This window comes from Passer montanus, unplaced genomic scaffold (assembly GCF_014805655.1).
Source record: "Passer montanus isolate IOZ18808 unplaced genomic scaffold, ASM1480565v1 scaffold15, whole genome shotgun sequence".
NCBI classification, from domain to species: Eukaryota; Metazoa; Chordata; class Aves; order Passeriformes; family Passeridae; genus Passer; species Passer montanus.
The window spans coordinates 5,894,955-5,917,157 of NW_024362051.1; positions in this window are offsets into that span (position 1 = coordinate 5,894,955).

The following is a 22,203-nucleotide window of genomic DNA, read 5'->3' on the forward strand; positions in this document are numbered from 1 at the left end:
GCAGGAGGAAAGCCCACGTGAGAGCAGAAGGAAGGACACGCTTTAATTGCAGCCATTTACCTGCACATCAGGAGCAGGAAACGTGCATCATTCTCAGGTCACATCTCTGCCTTGCAGGAACAGCTTTCATCACCTGCCCCCAGTGTTTCCCCAAGAGTTAAAAACCATGACCTGCTGGGACACGTCTGAAGCCTCCAGAGGTGAAGGAAAGACCAGGCTTGGGGTGGAGACACCCACACCCCGTGCCATTGCAGTGTGCCACAGGGCACGGCACTGGGAGGGCTCCTCACCCCCACGCTGCTTGTTTGTGCTGCTGGAGGAGGGGGCACAGGCTGTGCCCTCCGTGGCTGCTCCCTGCCCCTGCTGGGTCCTGGGAGAGCTGCCCTGTGCCCAGCCCGCCCCGGTGCTCCACTGATGAGATAGCACGGCTGTGATGGTGCACTTTCCTGGTGCACAAGAAGGAGGGGGTCCTCTGCATTTGGAGGAGGAAGTCTTTGTGTGCAGCTCCTAAACTTCATCTGGCCTTGGGGCTGGAGCTCAGGGTGCTCCTCTGCCATGTGAGAGCCTGCCAGGCTGGGTGCTGCAGGGGCAATGTGTGCAGGAATCTTCTCTGCAGACGCCGACACGGTTTGCGTCTGAGATAAGCACTGGGCTGTAAATGCACAGAGAGGAGCAGAGAACTTCTGGGAATTTTAGACATCTGGAGAACTTCAATGTAGAAAACACAGATGTTTATGGATGCTTTCTGCAGAGTCATGAAGGGTTGAAGATCATAATTTTGTGCTTGGGTATCTCAGTCCTTTTGCAGATTTCTTGGCTCCACAGTTTGCTTCTGCAGTGGCAGAGGAATGATTTGGATTAGGGCAGCATGCAAGCTTCTCAGGATAAATGGGCTTGCTACATCCACATGAAAGAAATCTCTCTCTGTCTCACATTTCTCTAATTACAATTAATATATTAATAATTACAAAAGTGTTGGAAAGGTCATTAATGTGTGGCCAAAATCTCAGAGTTTAGTGTGAAGTTGTATAGGACTTCAAAGTACTGTTATCACTCATTACAATAATCCAGTTAAGAAATGTTCTTTTTTAGTGCTGACTGGCAGGTATTCTATGTCTAATATTGAACAATAATAGCAACAGTACTTCCTTTGTTATTTTGCACAAGAGCAATTCTCACCATTTGATCACCAGTGGGACAAATAAAATAATAATGGGATATTCTAACAAGAGGCAATGTGTGCAAATTGATTTGGATAAATTGCACTGAGCAAAGAAACCGCTCCAATAATTCCAGTGAGCAGTAGGAGGAGAAGAGTAGGGAAGACATAACCTGTTTCCAAATGGGAACTTGGAGTTCATGCTATCCCTTTGCCATTTTGTTACAATACTGCCTTTTGCTTTGAAAAGAGACTTAGATAGGATATCTTTAAAATATTACCCATTAATTAGGTAAATACTCTAAGCTCTCTCTTCCTCCCGAGTCCAGGGGAGCTGGGAGCAACAGCCTCCCTGCACATGGTGAGAGGTGATTTACTGTAGCCCCAACATAACAGGTATTTTCTGGGGCTGCAGCACACAGACATGCCATTGATAATTCTGCCTTTGTTTTGATTGCTTCCAACTGCAGAATGAGTGAGACTTAATTGGCAGAAATTACCTCATTCCTGCCTTGATTAAGGCCTCCATATGTGTTTTATAAATAAAGTAGTCTTTTCAATTGTTTTATCACTTGGAGGTTTCAGCAGACGAAATATGATTTATGGTGTTTTGCCTCTTTCCCCAAGTGGGAGCCACTTCTGACCATCTGCCCTGCCTGTGGCCGCAGGACTGACACACCAAGAGCTGCTGGGTGGAGGTGGCTGGGCACCTCCAACCCTCCCTGGGGTGTTTGCCCAGGCCTCAGCTGGGAGCAGGGTCTCCATGGGATTGGTGCTGGGCAGCTGGAAGCACAGACCCAGTCCCCAGGGCATGACTGAGCAGGGCTGGGTGCTCTCTGTGCTCTCTCTGTGTCTGTTCCCTCATGGCACGGCCAGGGCTTGCCCTGACAGCTCCTGGGCAATGCTGCCATTGGCTGCTGGCTGAATTCCTCTGCTCCTTTTCTTATTTTATTATTATAAAGGAATAAAGCAAATATATGTATATATATATATTAGGCTTTCTTAACTATTTGGGCTGCAGGGTAGAGCCTCCTGCAGCTTTGGTGAAGGCTCTTGGAGGGAGCACCAAGGGGCATCTCCAGCCCATTGAGCTGCTGGATTATCCCCCTTCATGCCTGAGGGAAGTGGCTGAAGATGAGCTTCATCATGGGACCTTGCCTTCTATTTAGTCCTGTCATATATTATATCATCATATCAATCATATCATATCATATCATATCATATCATATCATATCATATCATCAAATGTTTTGTTCCGGGAGGGACCTTAACACTTATCTCATTCCAACTCCCACAGGCAGAGACAGCTTCCCCTATCCCAGGTTGCTCTAAGCCTCATCCAACCTGGCCCTGAACACTTCCAGGGATGGGGCAGCCACAGCTTCTCTGGACAACCAGTGCTAGAGTCCCCCACACTCATGGGAAAGAATTTATTCCTAATAGAAATAATAATAATAATAATAATAATAATAATAATAATAATAATAATAATAATAATAATCCTTCCAGATCCATCCAGTGTGAATTCATAGCCAGATGTGGAAAGATGAGGAATGATTGAATGATGCTCAGGCTGGTGCTGGGCTTTGAAACTTGGAATAATCTTTTAAAAAGAGTTTTGTAGGCAAACAGGAATGGAAAAAAGAATGAATAGAAATAAAATCGAGGCCTCGTGTGCCAAATACACTGTTTACTCCACTCCACTTTGTTTCAAGTCACTTTGTTTTCAAGTAGCTGTATTTCTTAATCCAAGCTTTCTGAAATCATGAGCTTGGCTTAAAACTAGAGCTGAAAATATTTCATGTTGGGTTCTTTTATTTGCTCTCAGAAGACTGAACATTTTGCACTCATGTGCCTTTCAGAAAAGCTGGATATGTGCTAAATTAAGAAAAAAAGAGAGCTTAAATTGTTGGGTTAAAAACTGATCCAAGCTCTAAATCACCAGTAAATGCAGATGACTCATGATAAAATGATGAGAATTGGAAATACTGTTAGACATTTACAGAGATAAGGAGAAGAGGTATATTTAGTGGGATTCTTGGGTCTTAGCATTTGGTATTCTGAACTGTCTAGAGAGAAACATGCTGATTTCCTCGGATTACTTGATCATGGTTCACTGAGTTCAGGTTTTCTTTCCTTTCTTTTTTTTCTTGCTAATTCAGTAACAGTGAATATTCTTATGAATGAATTCATGCAGCTAAGCACATTTTAGGAGAGAAGGATGTTTTTTCTAACAAAGATAATTTCCTGTATGAAGTGCAGCAAAAAAAAAATCCCAAAGAAAGAAGTTTTGTTTATGTAATTGTTAGTTCTGACTCTTAAAAAAAAACCAAAAAACAAAAAAACAAGTGAAAAAAAGCTGGCCTGAAACATCTGGATGCAAAATTCCAAATAACACAATTTGGGGGTTTGTGCCAGATTGGATGCAGCTCAATGACAAAGCTGGAATTCAAAGCCAGCACATGAAGCAGGCAGGGAGGCTGAGGGAGAATTCGGATGGGTGCGGGACAGACTGTTTCTGCTTTTCATCCACAGGATGCTTCAGGCAATAAAAATGTGGTCTTCATCCTGTCATCAGCTCTGCTGTGGAAGGTGCTGCTCCTGTCACAACTCAAGACCCATTTCTTTTGGAAATGGGGGATCCAAAGGAAGGATTAATGGCAGGGTGAGGCCATTCTGCAGAAACTACATGGGGAGGGACAGCACAGCTGGTTCAACACCTTTCCTCCCTGGGAAAACCCATCAGTGCAGGGCAGCCTGACAGACAGGCTTCTGCTCAGGGGCACCTGAAGGACTGCTGAGGTGACACAGCCAAAAGTGAGCCCTTGCTGGGTATGGCAGTCAGCAGCAGTGACAAGGGACATGGAAGGAGGGGTTTCCCCAATGGGAGCAGGCAGAGGCACTGTAGTCCAGTTTTCCATGTGCTCCCTGGAACAAGGAATGCAGGGGGAAGCTGCTGGCATTGAATGAAATCCTTCCTTTGTGGCTGGTGGGGAGAGAAGCCCTGTGCTATTTCTGTGCTGATGGAATAGCCACAGGAAGAATATTTGGGTTTTGTGTCCCCATCCTTTAAAGGAATGTCACTGTGTGAAAACCTGGGGTCCATGTACGACCAGAAAGGTTTTGATTGGAGATGCTCCTGCCCTGCTGAGGTGGGAAAGAAAGAACATCTAGAGAAACCTCTGCTTTTGCCTCTTTTGGAAGTTACAATAGTAGCTTTCCAGCAAATATTTCCGAGTGATGTTTGAGCTGTGTGGTTGCCTGGAGCAGAATTACAGACACCACCAAAGAGTCCTAGCTGGAATTTTGCCTCTGCATAGCAGGAGCTGGTGCCGGGGTGAGTAAGGGGGCTCTTCTCCTGAAAACGCCATGGACACAGACCTTCACAGATGGTCTTTCACTGAGGACAGAAGCAATCTGCTGTTGTTTCCAAACTGGCCTCTCAGTCCTCTATTGATGCTCAGCCAGGGAAGCACTGATCCTCCTGGACCAGGCCAGACCAGTGTTTGCAGTGTGTGCTGGGGACAGCTGCTTTGGGGACATCTGGCTGAGTGAAAATCTCCCTGGAAGTGCCAGTCCTCAGCAGTGCAGGGAGGTGAGGGCTGCTGGCAGGAGGGGCACAAGGGCTCAGCTCTGGTGCCCTGGAGCTCCTGCACCCTCTGCTGCTCCCCAGGCTGCCCAGACGCTGACCATCCTGCTCCACGTGCCAAAAGTTGAGTGCTGGGCAAAGGTAAGGACTATGGGTTAATGTTTGCTGGACAACTCTCATGCCTGTCCCGTGTGGATAGGAGAAATATTCTTCCTCTCTCCTGCCCTTCATATTGGAGCCACTCTTTATTCAGCAGATTTCTCGGGAGAAATCTGGGAAGAGGGAATGTGTCTTCCAGAGATGTGAGCTGAATAACAATCACCAAATCCCCGCCTTGCATCAACTTCTGCTCCTGCTCCTGCTGTTCCATATTCTTTGTGGCAGAAACATTGGAAACAGATTTTCTGTGTGCAGAAAAAAAGAAAAACTGAACGGCCATCAAGATGCCAAACAACAGAACAGATTTTCCTTGCCCAGATATAATTTCTGATGTCCTTAATGAACACCCAGGTTTCCCTGAGACCTCTAACCACTGAGGAGTTTTTGTGATAATGTTTGCATTAGGCTTCTGGTGGGCTCCGGCTCTTGGAATTATAATTGAGCTTCCTTAGCTTTCAGCACCATTAAGCATATTTTAAAAACACATTAAAAGAAATATGTCAGCTTGGTTTAGACTGAAACTTGGGTTCAGGAAAGAAAATCAGTAAAAAGAAAGTTTCACAAAACACAAATGAAGTGGGAGTGTTCTCATTAAAGGCAAAAAACCCCAACATATTATTCCAAAATAATTTCTTTTCCCCTTTATTTTTCCTTTCTTTTTTTTTTAAAAAAATTTTCCTATAGACAGGGCAACTCAAACACATGAACTTTGTGCTTGTGAGCGAGGAAAATTAAGTGACCAAAACTCAAACTTCTGCAGGGGATGCGAAACAAAAGTCCTTGGTTTTGGAAACAAAATGAAACAGGAACACCAAATGCAAAAATATGTTAAATAGCACCAGAAGCATCTGCAAGTTTAAACAGAAACATGTAATTAAAACATGGATTGTTTCCCTGGAAAAGAATGTAGGAAATTTTCCTTTTATTTTGGTGTTTCCATAATTTAAAAGAACAGACTCTTCCCAGACTCTAGCCCCTGATTTTTAATCTCCAGGGACCATTACTGAAAAGCCCAAATTCTCAGTTCTTCCTCTGCAGAAACATTACTAAAACAAGGCTTGGCTCCTTTTTCTGCCTTCTGTTTCTCTGAAGAGTTTTCCATGCATTGCTTAGAAGAAGGAGGTACACGTGTTGGGGAGACCTGGGTACGTCTGGGAGACTCTGGGGATACTGTGATGTCTGTGGTTGGGGTTGTCCTCCCACCAGGTTCTTCACCACTGAACTCTCCTAGGTCAGAAAGTTTTTGTGTTTTTCATGTGTTTTTCATGGCTCCTTGTTGTAATGGGTAGTCATGACAGAAGAAGGGGCAATGCTAATGACATTAATAATGGCACAAAATCTCCAAGAAGGCATTTAGAAGCCTTGCAGCATAACCAAAGAAGCACAGATTGGTTTGGATTGGAAGGGAAAGACCACCCAGCTCCAACCCTGTGCTGTGAGCAGGGACACCTTCCACAAGACCAGGGTTTTCCAAGCTCCCTGGACTTGAACACCTCCAAGGATAATGAGCCTGTGCCCTCTTAAAGGCAAGTCCTCCTTGAAAGCTGTGATGTGCCTCTGTGTGATTGCCCTTCACCTGAGTTTTTCTTTGAGTCTAGCAGCAGCTAATGCAATAATCAACAAAAATGCAGTGCTGCTCCACTCTCCATAATGCCACTGTTTTTGTGTTGGCTTCAACACCAGCCAGCTCTTCCTTCCGGAGTACTGTGTAAAGAGAAAGGCAAGATGTGATCATGCAGCCCCACCAGTGCTTTTCATCTGCCTCTGATTTTTGTCATGGGTGCAGCCAACCCCTCCTGTTTGCTGCCCTTGTGTATGGCTTAATATGGAAAACACAACAGGGGCTGCCAGGCTGTGTGTGCTACCATGTATGGGGAAAAGGACTTCCCCAAAGCAGAGGCATAAATTCTGCTTTCTACTTACGTGAAGAATAAAATGATGATATGAACCTCTGTCCTCTCCTTGTTTGGGTCAACAGTATAGGAATGCCCGGTTATGAATAGGAGAAAATGTGCTTTTAGGCAGATAAGGAGAACAGCCGTTTACCCTGATTTAGGTGAACAGCAGCTTTTTCCAAGCCTAAGACTCTGCAGCTGGAAAATCATATTGAAAGTATCAGAAATGAAGAAAAAACAATTAAAAATAAGACAATATCTTTTATGTCTCTAATTTTTTTTTCTAATGCATCTAGCTATGCATTTATCTAATAATATAAATTCCAGTTAAGTTTTTATATTTTATTATTGTTAATATAATTGTCAAAATACAAAGTACAATACAATGTAATGTAATTTGATGTAATATAGTATATATATCACATACAGTAATTACTTGTCTATAGTATGTGGTCTGTTATAACAATATATTACCTCTTAATATATGAACATACATATTATCAACCTACAGCTAATTCATAGTATACATGCTGATGCTGCTGTAAAAAGATAATGCTGGCAAAAAAACACTATAATAATTTTGGAAAATAACTCAGAATTAGCACAAAGTGGTTTTGCTAAGCTCTGTTTAGAAACCTGGCATGACCAGGGCATACGTATTAAATCAGCAGGATGGGTGAATGGTGGATCATGGTGGAATTTCTATGTGCACCCTTCCTCAATCCCAGCAAGAGGAACCCAAAGTGGGTGGGGACCCTGGATGGTTCAGTCAGAAGGATGGATCAGTGTGGATGGGTCAAACTGCTGCTGCTATTTCCCAGTTTGCTTTTGAATTTTGAAATGTCCTGTCCTGTTTTTTAAAGTCCTGGTTATAAGGAAAAGCTGAGAAGGAAAGAGAACTCTTCCCTTCCAGTGATGCCCTCACCAAGGGAGGGGAGAATGAGCCCTCAGCCTGGCAGGGGCAGCTGCAGGTCCATACACACTGCTGGAGGGGCCAAGAAATGCAATATTATAAAAAACTGAGGTATTTTCTTAAAGATAAGATAATCACGTATCTTCACAGTTATGATCTTCTTGGAATTTTATTTTAGTAGTTTAAATAGCTTGATCTGAATTTTTATCCAAATAATTATTCTGGTATATAAATCTGCCTGTCAAGCTGCACCCAAGGGGAGGGGTTTTGCATAAAGCTACCACATTTAAAACCTTCTTCCTTGTGGTAAAGGACTTAAAAAGTATCCATTCCCTTGTGCTTATACAACAGACCCTGACAGCTCCATAGGGGGACTTGAGAGGTGATCAGAAGTGTGCTTTCTGCTGTGAAAGCTCCCTAAATATGTGTTTACCTAATTCAGGTTTTGAGCACTGCTCAGGTGTTGCTTGTGACCAGCTGTGGGGTTTGGGGACCCACAGGGGGTCCCTCCCCTCCTGGTGGCTCTGTCTGGGTGGGTGTCCCCAGGAGCACCTGCTCTGGTGGAAGGTGCCCCTGCCCGTGGCAGCAGGGTTGAAATGAGATCACTTTTAGGGTCCCTCCAAATCCAAACCATTTTATGATTCTAGGATTCTAATTCTATGGCTATACTGGACCTAGCTATTCTAGCTCCCAAATCCCTGCAGTGCCAGCAGTGCCAGCTTCACCAACCAAACACTTCCACATCTAATCTCATTAGAGATGGATCCTGAAGGTTTTATATTGGGAAAAAATTGTCCTCAGCCTTCAGAAGTGGCTTTCTTTGATAAATCCCAGGATTTTAAAGAACTGGAGTAATTTCCTATTCTGGGCTGGTTTTCCCTCAGAAGTGTCCCAAGTAAGCCTTGATGGCTGGATTTGGACAGAAGCCATAAATACAGAAATATAGGGATTTTTACCTTGTTTGTGTGAGTGCAAAGGGTGCAACTGTCTGAGGTTAGGGGCAAATCCAGCTCTTTGGTCACACAGGGCAGCACCTTGTGGGTCACTAGGGAGGATGTTGAACTGAGATGAAAAACTTTGGGAAGTAATAGTGAATGTCTAGAATGTTATATGTATCACATACAAATATAACACACATCCAGATCATACAGAAATTAATTTTCAACTAATTTCCAACTTTTGTCCAGGCTTGTTCTGTGTAACTAAAATCCAAAATGAGTTAACACCTCACTACAGACTGTAAAATAATCTCTGGTGTGACCTTTATTGAGGACGCTGTTCTGGGAAAAATGTATTCAGCAGCCAAGTGGTTAAATCAAAATAACAAGGGCTATTTATCTAGTAGCTTTCCATGGCTATACTCAAGGGGGGCATATCTACCTATTTGTCAAGTCATTGACAATAGCCTATTTCTTTCTTCCTACCCATATGCTTTATTAAAGAAACACTTGACCTACCTGTCACATCAAACTGCTTCCTTTATCCAAAACAGAATAATATAGACATTTCCCTTAAGGGAATCCTGATGCAAATATATAAGGACAGGTTGCCAATTTGTTGAGCGTATTAGGGTACAGAAAACTGTCAAGGGAAACAGCTGTAATACAGAATGTTCTAACAAGCTCATTTTTCTTTTTTTTCCTGTGGTACTTTTGGTCTCTCTTTAGTTTATATTATACGATTTGTATGTTACAATTTTTATGGACAGCTGTCAACTGCAACTCGTCTTTTTCATTTTGAAAAAAAAAGGAAACCTTCAGATTCCTGGACAAGGCTCAGATCTATTGTTTGGTCTTTCACAATAACTCTCACAAAGCCTTCAGCTGCATATAGCTGAGAAGAAAGTTATGGGAGAGAGGATGAGAAAACCAGTAAAGCTGTTTAAAGACAGAGAAGGTTCTGACTGTGCTTTGAAAGGCATGCATTTTCATATGAAGCCACTTAAATGCACAATGACACTTCCCATTCTCACCTGTCTGCTCCTGGGCTGCAGAAAGGACTCTGTCTTGCCCTGGATGAGTGTTTTGGTTTCAAGTATGACATGACACAGAAAGGTTCAAATGTGCCATTTTGCACAAGCAAGCTTTGCTGTGGCTCAGGACTGGGAATGAGAGCCAAACTGCAGGAATTCAGGCTTCCCAGTGGCATGGTGGTTAAACCAGAGCCACTCAGTCCCCAGCGCTGGTTTTGGTTCACAGGTCCAAAACGTGCCTGGCTTTCCAGCAAGGTGGTTTGGTGATGTTGTAGTTTCCAAGTGAAATCCATAATTTTCAGCAACTTGAATCTCCTGAGACCAGAAAAGATTAAGAGTCAAATCCATATAATTAGAGGTCTATGTTGTCTAGTGGACAAGGCGCAGGCTGTGCTACAGCAACAAAGTACATTAAAGATCTTCTCCACTTTGACTGCAGTTCCACTGAAATCAGGGGGGTTACCCCAGAGATTAATTAGTCAATTTATGCTTGTTTGCATAAAGGATGACACAGATCATCAGCTGAATGAACAAAAGTTCAGGCAGCGCAAGTCAGGGCAAGAGGGGAGAGAATTAACCATGTCAGGGCTGAGGTCAGAGCTTGGGCTGATCTGGTTGCTGCGCCGGAGCATCGTGCCTGCCATGTGCCTCTAACCAGTGACCTGTGATGAGAGGCCACCACGGGCTTTGGCATCTCTAAGAAAAGTCAGATCGCCCAAAGAAAATGTCTCTAAAGGGTCATACTAATATTTGTGTAAAGAAGAAAAGGAGTGCTGGGATCACTGTGTGAGAGGCTGTGCAGCAATGATCTGATATTTCCCCTTGGTCTGAACTTCTGCCCTGTTCCTGCTCCCTGTATCCTCACAACTCCTCTTCTCAGTGGTGTGAAAAAGCAATTCCTTATCCTGTCTTTTAATGTCGGAGCGCCCAAGTGAAGATCAAGAGCAGTAGGTGGCATCCTGGTCCTGCTGAAATCCTGTGGAGTTGTCTCATGACCCTTTTCAGGGTCAGGAGCTCACACAGATGTTAAATATTGGCACCATGGAAGGAGGAAGCTCTGGTGGTCTGGTGGGCTGAGCTGAGAGTGGCTTTAGGGAACATTTTTTGGCACGTGGCTTGTGAAGAGACTGAAGTGTGTGATTGCAGGATATATGCAGGGATGAGGAGAAGAAGGTCCTGAAAGCATATGTGTAACACTGACTTTAGAAAAGGACTGGATAGTTTGAAGTCATTAATAGACTTTCCATAGGAGATTACCCTGACTATTTCCTTGGAATATGGTGGAAAACAAGGGAGAGGGACCATCAGACACCACTTTTTTGTTCTGGCATTGTAAATACACCAGTGTTTGCTCACCAGCTGACTATTTTCTGAAAGAAGTGAAAACATTGCCTAATTTTTTGTACAAGTTTTGAATCTTCAATGCATTTTCTGGGGCCAAACTGTAGCTCATACACAGACAGTGTACAATTTATCATCCCATTTATTACTGGGACTAGAGCAGAGCCAACAGCTTCTCCTCTTTCACTCCCACTGACACACTTGATGACACTTAATGATCTCTTGTCTAAATAGCGATGCACTCGAAAAAAGACTTTATTACCCAGGGGGTGGTGTTGAAGTGAATGAACTGAATGTGTTGCTGGCCATGGTGTATTGGGTAAATCCAAACCCCTCAGTGCAGCCTGGTGTCTGCAGAGCTCTGGGTTACACCATGTCCCAAACTGGGGAGGCAGTGGGACAAGCAGGGAGGACAGCAGCCTGCAACACAGCCTCCTGCATACCAGCACCACCAGCAGCAATTAGACATTGATCAAATGCTGTCCCAGGAGCTGCTTGCCCGAGTCATGTGAGACATCCAGTGGGCCAGATCCCCTGGACGAAACCCACGCTAGGTTCCAGCAAGGATCTGAGTCACAGATCCTGGGGAGTAACTGTTAATTAGAATTCAACAACTCTTTCCTGGGGTGAAGTTTGAAAAAACAAGTATGTCTCAATCTTGGTTTTGAAAACACACATCTTGCCAACAGAGAGGATTTTAAATTTTTTTTTGTTTGCAAAGGGCATCCAGGTATGAATCCCGAAATGTTCAGGCAACATTGGTGTAAACAGATTGATTCAGTTATTTTGTATTATGGAGAGAAGGAGTTCAAATATTGCAGCATCCTCAGCAAAATCCCACCAGACGCTTCTTATATTGCAAAGCAGCTCATTTGGTTTTAATTCATCCTGTACCATGAGGTTACAGCCTGTTATAGTTGCTGCTTGCTTTTTAGCTGTTTTCTGTTACTTTTTTCTTCTTTCCTTTTTCGCCTTTTTTTTTTCCTTTTTCCCCAGAGCTTGTGAATTGCAAGGTCAAGCTAAAGTCAAACTTCACCATTTCAGTGATGAAATGCAAGCAGATGTGGCTGTTTCATGTGACACCGTGCCTGCCTTGCTGCACTGGGGTCTGTGGTGGTGTCTGCACCCTGGACCACGTCCTCTCCCCCATAGCTCAGCAGTGCCAGTTCTCATGTTTGGATTCCAAACTCAGTGCCATCCTGGCTGTGCTCATCCCAGGGAAACTTCTTTAAATCTCAGCACCTACATTCTCACAGCTGCTGTTTGCTTGGCCTTAGGAACGACTGTGGGCAGGTGATTGATGGGTGGTGATGGTGTTTTCCTTTATAACACTTCAGAGTCTGATTTTCATAAAGACATCAGGCTTTGCCACGGAGTTTCCTCTGGCCCCACCACTTTCTGCAGGTCTATTCATTTACTCTCTCAATGGTTTGCAAATGATTGTGCCAAACATCCAAAATCTACCCTGAGTTGGCCTTTAGGTACCAAAATAAAAGCACAGCCCACCTACAGAGGAAAAGATGTGTTTGGCAGAGAGCATTCCCCTTGCTCAGCTCATCCTGGGTCTGGGGCACTCAGTGCTTTTTATTCACAGGTTTCAAAAACTCATGAAGGTGTTCTGCATGAGACTGGTAAAGAGTGGAATGTTACTGGATTATGTTCACAACCTCACGGTGTGCAGTGAAGCTGGAGCAATTTGAGATATTGTTTTTGGGTGTCTTGCTGAAGTTATTCACTATCCAGGCAGAAAACATACATGAAGTTGTTCTGCTTTTTGGTGATGTTGAGGAATAGAGGGTTAGCAGCATCATGAGAATTAATGAATTTTAAAAGAAATTTGAGGTTAAGCCCTGGAAATTATTAATCTCCTGATTTGTGTATACATTTTGCCTGTTCTCAGAGTGGGATGTAAAGCTTCATATCAATGAAAACTACCTAAGTGAGGCAATACAGTGTATTCCTCCCTCAGAAAAATCCCAACCAGGCAATATTTTTCTACTCATTTAGCAGCCCTACATCTTTCTAGGTCCAGGAGAAATTTTTATTACAATGTCAATTAAAACATTTATTCCCAGAAAAATGCCAGACCCAATATCCTTCCGAAAATCTGAAGTAATCTCTAAGTAAAATAGAAAAGGGGATGGCAGCTTGAGCCCTCTGGTCAGCAGGGAAGCCAGCCTGCTTCCCTCCCTGCATCACTCTCCCAGTACTTCTGTCCCAGTCCTTTCCTTGATGTTGTTTTGTTCCTATTGGGATTAGCCTGACCACCTCAGTGCTCTCAGAGGCAGGACTGGGACAGTCTGAGGGATGTCCCTGTAGGCAGGGAAGGAAGGCTGTGGGTCCCACACCTCAGGAACGTTTCCTTGCTGAGATACATGGAGCTGGAGTTGCTTCTAGACATGTGTTTGTAATTTCTTGTTTGGTCTGCGTTGGTTCTGGGAGTTGGTGCATTTTTTGATTTGCTTGCTGAAAGGGTTTCACACTTTTGGATACCGGCGTTTGATTAGTTTTGATGATAACCACAGTAGTACAATTCTGACTTCCAGATTGCTTTCCAGTGTGACACTAAGCAGCCACCCATCTCCAAGGCTGAAGAAATTCACATGTGCATTTGATTTTTTTCTTTTTATGAAGACAGAAAGAGTGTAGTATACTTACTAAGACCAAAAAATAAGACAAAAAGCTCATATTTCTCACCCCAATCACATCTCTAAATCCTTGTTTTAGGGAGATGTCTGTGTGACCTTTTCCAGTAAAAAGGATGTGATCTATTACAGAATATCTCCCACTCCTTTTTTTATCATCTCTACTAGTTATCTGCCTGAACAATTCTTGCAAACTTTGTTCAGTGAAGAGCTGCATTTGTCACATAACGATTTAAGAGAGTTACTGAACTTCAGAAGGAAAATTAGTGGGAATTCTTGCCCAGAGACAACATAATATGAACATGACAGAAAAAAAGCAGGCTAGCATTTCTATCACCCTTTCCCCTGCCTACTAATGGTTTTGATTCTCATTATTTCTCAAATGCCAAGAGTAAAAACCCTCCAGGGTACCAATTAGCTGTGCCCAGTCTGGATACGACTGCTCTCATCCAGGACATATTTTGAGATGCTGAAGCTCTCTTTGGGAAAAGGCAATTTGTGTGCAGCTATGTTTGGTAATTTTCAAGGACTTAATCTTGTTGGGAAATTGAGATGGACTCATACTTAATTTAATTTAAACCAAAGCTTTTTATTAATTGAGTTTCAGTAAAACCGATTACCATAAATGGGAACCTGGGATCTGTGTTTGCAGATTATTTTTGTCTGCCTCACTTATATTTTCTTAGGGGTTATACCTTCTTGAAAAAAAGACACTTAGTATTTCTTTCAGAATGAGCTTTTGGTCTTCTCTTAACCCTTTTCATCTGCTTTTACATTATTTTTAATTTCAAGAGTTGAGCAATGACACTGACAGCATTTATGACAGTGTGCAACTGTGTTTTACATTTCTGTTCCTTAACCATACTGCATACTTAAAGCACAATTTTAATTTCAAAAAGAAAACAAAGGTAATTCAGTGGCTAAGATAAGAACATTTTGGGTTAGAGCTGAGGGCTGGCCCTGGTCAGGATGCTGGGGTACCTGGGATTCATGGTTATGGGCACTGAGAGAGGAACCTGACTGCTGGCAGCACCAGCCTTGCCCAGCATTAATTGCTGCTGCAGCCCTCTCCCGAGGTGGTGCTCTCTCTGCTTTGCAGATTAGGAAGCAGATCTGCTAAGACCAATGCTTTACTCACATGAATAGCTCCATTGAGTCCTGCATGGCTATTAAGTGACTTAAGTTCAACAATATATTAAATCTTTGCGGGGCCTAAGGCAAATTGTAGGAGGTTATTTAAAAAGTCTGCCCTAGACTTTTCCTGCAGCCACAAAACCAACCTTGTCAGACCCTGCCATTTTCCCATTCCTAATTTTGTGGCTTTTGCATTATTTTGCCCCATTTCTCTTGCAGACACGGCACTTCACATGAGCATCCTGCCTCTCTCTGTCACTCCCTGCCTGCCCTAACACTGACTCCCTTCCTCAGCCCTTTGCATCTCTCCAACTCACCTGCATTCCCCTGAATTTCATTCTTCAGACTTTTAATAGGAACAAACCAAAATAACATCAGAGGAGTGGCTTCTGCTGTCCCCTGGCAGTCAAAGTATCTCTGGGTTTAATGACATTGCAATACTGGCAAAAGCAATAGAGGGAGCTGCTCCTGGTGGCTGAGGTCCAGCAAAGTACCATGAGCTGTCCTTGCTTAATCCCCAGTGAGATCTCCCCCACAGACTCATTATTTAGGATTTCTTGAAATGGACAAAAAAAGAAAATAAAAAGGGAAAAAACCCCACCATCCTGAATAAGATTTCTTTTGGATCAATATTTAGCGTGCTGCAAAAAATTAAGAGAGAAAGATATTTGTAAAATTCCATAATATTTTCTTAGCCTTGGAGTAAATATTAGTAGAGAAAGCAATTATTGTGCATAAGAATTTTCTGTTGTGTCTCTTTTGTTTCTTTAATTTAAATGATTGCTTTTTTGGCCCATCCTTGAATAACTAAGTAGAGGTGATTAAAAACCTTCAAGTCCTTCAGATTTATTGTCCTGTAACTATTTTTGAAAGCAGATTTAGTATCAGCATGCTATTTATATTCCCTGAGAGCTAACATTTCAGATACTATACCAATATATCAATGCCTGATGCAAAGCAGATTGCACTGAAGATGTAGAAATGTATACAAGTAGAAAACTGCTTATGTTTAATAAAGAACCAAGATATAAACATATTTTAATACAATGGGCTTTGAAATCGACGAGTTCCTACTGTTTTACTGCACCCACCTCCCTGATGTTTCTCTCCTACATCCCTTGTGCAGCATGGAGGGGCACTGACACAGAGCTCAGCTGCACCCCTGGGGTCAGCAAACACAGGATTGATATTTTCCCAAGAGCTGCGTCAGGTCAGCTTCTTCTGTGCGCACTGGGCTTATTTTTATCCCAAAATGCATCTTCCCTTCCCTGCTCCAGCTGCCTGTCCCAGGGCTGTCTGCTGCCCTTGCACTGCCCCTCTGCTCCTGCTCTCCCCTAAGCTCTCCTCTCCATGCTCCAGCATCTCCTGTTTGTTCTGGGACTTCAGGGCATGCCACAGGTTGCCAAAATGCCCTCCTTGAGCTCTCCTTGCCAGGGCACTTGCTGAAGCATCGTTGTGGTCACCCTGTGCAGTGCCAGGCTCTGGTGGGTGGGGAGAGGAGGGATGGCTGTGAGCAGCCCTGGTCCCAGTGCCCCAAAACTGCTCTGAGGCTAAAGGGAAGAGCAGGCAGGAAGCAAAGACACATCAGGGAAGAGGAAAGGGCCACAGTCAGCTGCTCAGCATCGAGGGGTTCCTAACCCCAGGCTCATTTTGGGCTCTGAAGGTACTGGTCACCTCTATGACAGAGAAGAGCAAATGTTCCATTTTATACAAATATTTAATTCCCCTTTGTCTGGTCAAAAGCCACTTGCTGTAGGGGTTTAAGGCCACCAGCCTGGTCATGCTCCTCATGGATGTCCCCACCATCACACTTCATGCCTGTGCTGGGTCTGGAGGCTGGGACCAGGCTGAAACCTTCCTGCTGCCCTTCTGCCTCTTTTGCACCTCACTGCCATGCTCCTGCTACTTCTGCACTCTTGTGTCCTACTTGACCTTCTCTGTCTGAGATAACCAAAGGTGCAGAAGCCTTCTGACGTCTGCTAAAACCTCTCACACTCAGCCCGAGGCAAGGCCAGGAACTGTGGAGCCGAGCCCAGCTGAGCTTAGCTGAGCCAGGCTGGGACTGGGCAGCCCAGCAGCTGGCTGCAGCTGGATCCACACTGTGCAGCCTTCACTGCTGAGCCTGGGACACGCTTGATTTCACCCCTGTCCTCACCCTACTGTTCAGGAAAGTCCACACACTCTTCCTCTCCCTCTCTGCCTTTGATGGTTCATTTGTATTTTGCTACCTGCAGCAGGCTCCTGCTCTTCCCAGAAATTTTCTCCCCCATCAGCTGCCCCCTCCATCCACACCTAACAACAGCACTGCCCTATAGCCCCAGGAAGATTTCACAACTCCCTCTCCTTTGGGCACAAATACTCTGTATCAAATCCCTCCTTATTCCTCACATTGCTCCATTTCTGTGTGGCCAGGCAGTGAATCAGCCACCACTGCCCCCATCTCTCTCTGTCCCTTCTCTGCCCCATCTCTGCCCCATCTCTGCCCCCATCTCTGCCCCATCTCTGCCCCATCTCTGCCCCCATCTCTGCCCCATCTCTGCCCCATCTCTGCCCCATCTCTGCCCCATCTCTGTCCCCATCTCTGTCTCATCTTTGCACCCCCTCTGCCATGAGTGCCCTGGCCCAAGTGTCCCCTTCTTGTCCCCAGCACCCGTTCTGTGCTCCAAGGAGCAGTTGGGATTTCCAGAGCCTCTCTCAGCACCCACCCAAAGCAAGCCCTTTCTGCAAGCCCCTATGTCTCACCGCTGACTGGAGCGGACAGGCACAAATGTCCCAAACCCACACTGCCAGTGCCACGTCTCCCAGGACAGGTGGCTTCCCGTAGGGAGCACTGTATGGGCGCTGCTGGGATCTTCTGTCACTCTGCATCTCCTCCAGCAAGGATTTGTTCGAGCAGTCAATATTCCAGCCGGCTTCCAGTGGTGCTTCCCTTCGTGCCACCTGGTGGACAAAGGGGACATTTTCCAGCTTTTTACTTCACAGAAGAAGGAGCACCTGGGAAAATTAATTTTTCAGTGAGGGATTTGGTTGAGCATCACCCGATTTAAATTTTGTGTGATGAAAAACGCAATCCTGAGACATCCTGGGGTAAGCCCCAGACCACCCCAGCAGTAACCATCGATTTCTTACCCGTGCTAATGTTTATGCATAATAATTTGTTTTAGTTGTAATTATAGCTGTTCAGTAAAAATTCCTACAATGACCTTAACAAGCGAATAACTTTTCTTCTTCCCGTGCTGCCAATGAATTCATGCTTTTATTTAAGCTTGAGCAATTCTTTCTGATTTTTTAACAAATGTGCAGTTTGAATCCCTCCTGTGGCCAATCCTGGGCAGGCTGCGACAGACGGAAGCGCTGCTAAAAAGCCCGTGGAAATAGAAAAATAAAGTAAATAACAGTGAATATTCCTGGCAAGTGTTTCTTTTTTTCAATTTATGAAGACAAACATTGCAGGAGTAACTTGGTTCTGAGAGATATTTTTGTTCAGGGATTAGAAGTAAATCCCTGAATTGAGGTGCTTAATGAAATGAACCAAAATGGCTTTTGCTCTCAAATCCCTGCAAGAAGTGTCCAAACTGAGCTGTGAAATAGCTTCAAATCATGATTAAACAGGGAGAAAACTGCAACGTGCTCAGGGCACATTTCAGAATAGCACAAGATGCTGATAGATGGGGAAGAAATTAATTGCTCGGAGTTTTCTCCCACTATTAACAGTTCAACACCCCTCTGCTTTAATCCTCTGAGGAAAACCCTGCCTTTAGTGAGGTCCATGGAAATTTTAGCAGTGATTTGACTTGGGCCAGGATTTTGTCCTAAATCTTTTCATAAACTCAACAAAATGACAATACAAAAATATACATCATGGACAAAAATCCTGTCTGGCAGCTGTTGGTAGCTAATGCCGGGGATAACATGGGTCAGTGTGAAGCCACACTACAGAAATGAAGAATTTCTTTGTGAAAATACCCTGTAACCTCTGCAGGCAGAGTGAAGATGCAATTTGGCTATAGCCCTCTAACTGGTACCCAGATTGCTGCAAACGACTACCACAAAATCCCTGTGCCTGCAATTAGCTTGGACTGTGATTTTATGTCTCACTTGGAAGGCGAGGTGTCCATGACATCCCACGGAATCTTTTGGGGCAGTAATACGTCTGTCTTCCCCAGGACATACCACTCAGCCACCCAAAGCCCTGGCTTTGTTTTTGTGAAACAAAGGGAAAAATGAGCACAAATTTAAAATATTTTGACTTTGATTGAGAAAAATGTCAGGTTTTACTTGGAAAAGAAATTAATTGTTTTTATTTTCCTCAGTGGAAAAATCCATACAACTTAGATTATCCAGAAACAAAAAGATTTTCATTTTCTAAATAAACAACCTCCTTTCTTCTCAAAGATTCAGTTTTCACCAATTCAGAAAAACTTGCCCTGTCTGAGATTAGTCAAAATATTTTAGTTTATCTCAGACTTTTAAAAACTGTCTGCAGCAATTAAAAAAGCAATCTGGCCAATCAAAAATAATAAAAAGATGAAACAAGAAAATCTTTCAGCTAAAAAATGAAGAAGAAACAAAGACTGCTGGCTTTCCTCACCCGCATTAATTTATTTTTACCCCACTGGAAATTTTTTTTGGTAAAATGCTCCAAGGGCTGTCAGAAGACTCAGCTCCACAGCTCCCCTGGCCCAGGTGTGCACAGCTGCAGCAGTGACAGTGCCCATGCAGGGGGCAAAAGCCACCCTTATCCTTGGACACTCTCAGCCTGGTGTGCCTGCCCAGAGACAGTGCTGCCTGGAGTCAGGGATGGAGAGAATCCAGGCAGTGAGCTGGGGTGGGATGTGGGAGAGGGTCAGGAATGACAGGGGACATTTTCGGTGTGGGGGAGCACAAGCGGCTTAAGCCGGCTTTATCAGCGTGTTATAAACTGGCAATCAGCAGGGCTGAGATTTGGCAATCAGTCAATACAGGTTCAAAAACAGCCTGGAGGAAAAATGTACCTGGGATCCACTTAAGGTGACCTTTGGAAGGAAGAAAAACAAGTTTAAAAGAAAACAAATGTTTCACAGTGGTGTTTCAAACCAGCTCCGTTTAACCGAGGGTGTGTAAGGACATTATTCCTCCGTGTGTGGGAACTCTTTGTGTGCTTGGAGCCTGTAGTGACATGACATGCTTGTGGCCCTGGCCGGGCTGGATGCCCCACCTGCCTGCCAGAGCACTTTTGACTCCTGTGAGCTCCCCAGTGCCTCCAGCCCAGTGCAGCAGCAGCAGCAAAGCTGCTCCAGCCTTTGCCGGGACAGCCCCGGAGCACACGCTAACAGAGAGGCAGCTGTGCTCTCCCCTATTTATTCTCTCCCCAAATGAATGCAGCAGCTGCAGAGAGCCTGCAACACAGGTTGAAATCCCAAAGAAGTTTAGTCCTGCAGTTTGAGGTCAGCCTGCCATGTTGTGGGAATGCCACAGTCACATGTGGCCATGGCACAGTGGGGCAGTGGCTGATTTCACCACCCTGAATCCTGGACTGAATTCCCCACAAACTCCAATCCCTCTCGGCTGCTCACCAGCACATATCTATTTCTCTCCCCCAAAACGAACCTGCTAGCAAAACCTCCACAGTCTGAAACCAGCTGCCTTTCAACCACTGGGTATGAAGCCCTGCCTCTGTCCTGACTCTCCCTGAAAACCCAGCAAGGAATATGAGGAGCATTTGAAGGAGCTGAAATGGCCGGGCCATGGATGGCGTGTAGCAGCCCCACTGAGATATCTGGTTTCTGTTACGTGTTTCTTTTCCTAGCATTATCTGTATTAGAACTTATAAAATGGATGATTTGTGTCAGCTGTCCTGCTTTGTTGTTACTGCCATGTTCTGCTAAAATGATAACGAAGCGCTTGTTCCAAATCTTCTCCTCCCACAAAATATCCCAGCTATGTGAAATAAAAGATGCAATTTTATTACAGGGCTGAACAAAACTGTAAGAGGCAAAAGGAAGGGTCTCTGAGGGGCATGGCTCCAGGGAAGTGGAGAAAAAAAATTGGTGGAGAGGATGGTCTTGAGAAAAGCAAGAAGCAAAGTAATTATGAGCTCAGAAATAATTATAATGTAATTTTGCAAACATAGTCAGGAACTTCCTACCTTCTCCCCATTGCATCATAACCCAGGACACTTGGATTTGACAGGACAATTTCCAACTTCCATATGGTATTTAACATTAAAGCATTTTTGGGAAAACTTATTATTTGCTCTATGGATATGGAATCTCCTGATAAATCTGAATTTACAGGTGCTGGGAAAAATTAAACCATGAATGTACCTAATTTCATGAGGTCGTGGAGGGTGGGATAGTTTTCATCTGCTCACTTATATGGGTGTTCCTGGTCCTTCCTTGGTGAGCCTTGGGCAAGCCATAAGCATGGCCAAGTGACTGCCATTGTGCATTGCTAAACAGCAATTTCCTCATTTATGAACTGTGAGATCTTTTCTGCACAACCTGGTGATGAGGTTTTTCAGGAGAAAGACAGCAGAGCCAGCATTTGTGTGTCTGTGAGCTGGAAAATCTCTTGAGATCAAAAACCGCTGCAGCAGCTCTTGTGGAAACATGTCATGGATTGAGTCCTGATTTTAATGAAAACTACAGACAAATCATACATTTATATGTGACTCCACTCTGGCTCCTCCATCAACATTTTGTACTGTCCTCTTTGGCAGCACAGTTTCCATCAAAATCTTGGTAGTTTTATTCCTTTCTTACTTTATTTCTTCTTTCCAGCACTGGTGTTGTGACGTTGCTGCAAGCAAATATAATCTGGGTTTTACAGACTACAAAAAGGAGACAGATCTGAAGTGATTTATTGTTAAAGGAACTGAGGTCAGATCCAGACCTACTGCTCATGAGAAGCTGTTAATACTGTTATTTTGCCTGAAACATTGAGCCAGAACCCTCTTAGATCTGGTAGTCCTGCTCCAGAACTGCTTTTGGAACGCAGTTATCTTTGAAATGCAAATACCGTGACATTTCAGATGGAATCATCAAGCAAGTCTACTTTTCAGAGGAAATATTAAGGAACTTAACAACTTAACACTTCAAGAGCGATAAAAACATATTTGTCTTTTATACAGAAAAGGGCTGACAGCCAAATTCTGTAATTGAGAATACTTCCTTAAATATAGAACACTGAGTGCACAGCAAAAAGGTCAATTTATATTTTTATGAAAACAAGCAAAAGTGACTGTTCTGTTTCTATTATCAATGCCTGGAGTGTGAGCATCCCTCCTCATTCCTGTCTTCAGAGGCAATGTGAACTGCCACATAACTTAGAGAAAAGATGGAATGTCTGGGGGAAAAGAATATACAGAAATTGATTTCAAGACTATAGAAGTAATATTTCTATCATCAGAAAAACT